Source organism: Lichenostomus cassidix, chromosome 5, assembly GCF_008360975.1.
Source record: "Lichenostomus cassidix isolate B80296 chromosome 5, HeHo_3.0, whole genome shotgun sequence".
Taxonomy (NCBI): domain Eukaryota; kingdom Metazoa; phylum Chordata; class Aves; order Passeriformes; family Meliphagidae; genus Lichenostomus; species Lichenostomus cassidix.
The window spans coordinates 20,190,437-20,193,338 of NC_139486.1; positions in this window are offsets into that span (position 1 = coordinate 20,190,437).

A 2,902-nucleotide genomic window follows, 5' to 3' on the forward strand; every position below is an offset into this window, starting at 1 on the left:
TCTATTGCTCACAGGAAAGCACTGTTGGAGAAAAGAAAGCTGGTGAGCGGGTGGCAGTAAAAGAGCTGTGATACCTGTTTCATGTAGAAGCAGTGGCAATAGCATGTTTTATGCAACTTCTTCATCTTCCTCATCCTTTCCTTTGACATATTTGTTCCTTTCTTCATATTGTCTTATCCCATAAAAACACACTTTTTCTTTTATAAGAAAGCTCACTTTGTTTCTCTCTTTCAATTCATTCATCATTAATTATATTTAGGGAAGTTGTTCATATCACGCATTCTCTGTAGGCTTCTCCTTTTTGTGTCCAGCCAGATGTGAGATGAGATTGGCCTTCGTGGGTTGTAAAGCACTTTTAGACCTGAAGTTGGGGCTGGAAAGGAGTGTGGTGTTTATGCAGTGTAAATAAGCAATAGAAGTCAGCAAGGCAGAAAGGATGATTGCGAAGTTGGACACAGACATCTAAACTGGCAGCCTAGGAGACCAGTGAGGGTAAGAGTGAAGTATGCAGCAGCTGCTGGTTGTGGCAAAGAAAGCTTGGATGGAGCTTATAGCCTCTGTGAAGAATACATTCAAACCCCATCTTAGACCCAGTCAGTGACAAAACCTAGCATAAAAAGAAGTATAGTTCCATTGTTGTTACAATTTTATCATGAGGTCTGTTCTCACATGAGAGGTTGATTTTGGTTAGATCAAGCTACCTGATCTACCTCTGCCCCCGATACTTTTCCCTGAAGGAGGTGGTGGCTTATGTCCTTTTCACTTTAAAAATTCTCTGAAATTAGCAGTAGTGAGGCAAAAAATGGTGGTGATCATTTCAGTAGAGATTTGTTGAACTGTGGTAAAGGATAAAATATTTTCAAAGTATTTAAAGAAGTGGACCACTATGTCCTCACACAGTGTGGACTGGAAAGGCTCCAGATTGTGTCAGTGGATCTGTCCTAATCAATGCATCAGCTGGGAGTCTGGCTCACTCTTTATGAAGACTATTTCATAAATGGGTGGGGAAGTAACATGCAAGACCTCTGCCTCAGCACAAGCTCTCCCTGCTAGAAGCACACAGTGCTCCAGGCAACAAATGGGAAGCTGAAATAAAAAAAAAAAATAGCTCAGTCAGAACTCTGGCATCTGAGAAACTGTATTTTTGCAGAATTTTCAGCCTTTTGTAATAGCATTTCAGGACTGGCACACTAACAGGTTTAAATGTGCTTTAATCCGCTTATGTAATTTAAGCACCTCTGGGAGTGGTGAGCATTCATTAAATTATTTATTATGGTGGGAGTTCTATCATATTGAGCCAGATGCTGCTTTCCATGAGATATGCTATTGTGTCTGGCCCAAACTAAGCTGAATAACTCCATCAAATTAGATTAGACTATAAAATAGGTCTCTGCTACGTATTAAAATGCATCAGAGCACATCCTTGGCTCTGCTAAGCACCTGAAAAGTAACTTTATCAGCCATGCGACAGCTGACAGTTTTTCCCTGTCCTTTGATATTACTTTTGACTCTTTCTACATCATTAGCCACCTACAGACAAATGTTCATAATGGCTGATTTAGCTGAGAAGGAGAAATACAGTAGTGTGAAATAGTAGTAGAGGTCTCCTTTATTGCTGTGTATTGCAGAAAGTTATCCAAATTAGAACAAACTTGATTTTGTCAGGAACAAAGAGAAATTATTCAAGTTCATGTTCTGGATTATTTATTTTCCCTCCATTTAGTAAATTAATACACTTGCAAGCACCACAGCCCTGCATAATTTGCAAACATAGATCCAGTCCTGTGTTTCTCCCATGCCCAGATTGCCCTTGATCTGAAGAGGAGTTTGGAATTTGCTAGGAATATGTATCAAAGCATCTTATAAGGCATATGCTCTCCTGGCATGAGTTACAACTGAGATAAGACCAGACCAGAAACCTCATACATATAAATAATGTACACAAGTGTAGTATCATTTCTTTTCACTTCCTTTCTGAAACATTTTCTCTAAGAACTCTACTTCACTTATTTATAACTGAAAATATCAACAACTACTGGATAAGCCTGAACTATGTTTTCTGTTTTAAATTCTCCATAAACTCCCACGGAAGGATAGTTGTATGTGTTTGCAGAACACCAAGCACTGTTTTTTTGTGGCTTTGTGCTCAGTAATCTGTGTTTGAACCAGTTCAGTTTGACTTTCTTGAACTGTTTAGATTGAGGCCAGTTTCCAAAGTCTCCATTATAACCCATTCTCCAGTGTTTAGCCTTTTCTTTTACCTTTTACTTCTCCACCTTCCATGACCAGCTTGGCATTGTGCTTCCTGCCATTCTGCCCAATTTTGTATCACCTCTTACAGTCTCTGGGCAGATGGGATCCCATCTGTCACACTCTGCCCACCCAGTCTGAGACACTGATATCTTTGTCTTCCAGTTCTTGAAGATTCTGGATCCTATTCACATCCCTAGTGCTGCTTCCCATAGTCCCTACGCTTTCAATTATTTAAACTGTAAAATATACAAAAGACAGTGTGCCAAGTCAGAAACCATAAAACATAATCACTGTTAAATAATGTGCCCTACAAGAACTATGTGTAGGTTTCTGTAGGTGTCAGCAGCTGCAAGAAGTGTTGGGTTTGAGCCCTATAAATCCTTCCTTAAGAAAAACATTTATGGTTTGAGCACAGGCCAAGGCTATTTTTTTTTTTTCTGAGTTAAATAAATAAAAGTATAAGTTCTTATGTCACATTTTGAAGATTGCTCTTCTCAACTTGCAAACATGCAGGCATCTTTTGGAATAAGTATAAAATATTTTTATGGAGTGTGGAGGAAAACAAAAACCCACAAGAAACATGAGAACCACGTATATCGTCTGTGTGATAAATTGAAAACTAACAAATAATTTCACTGGAAGTTTGGCC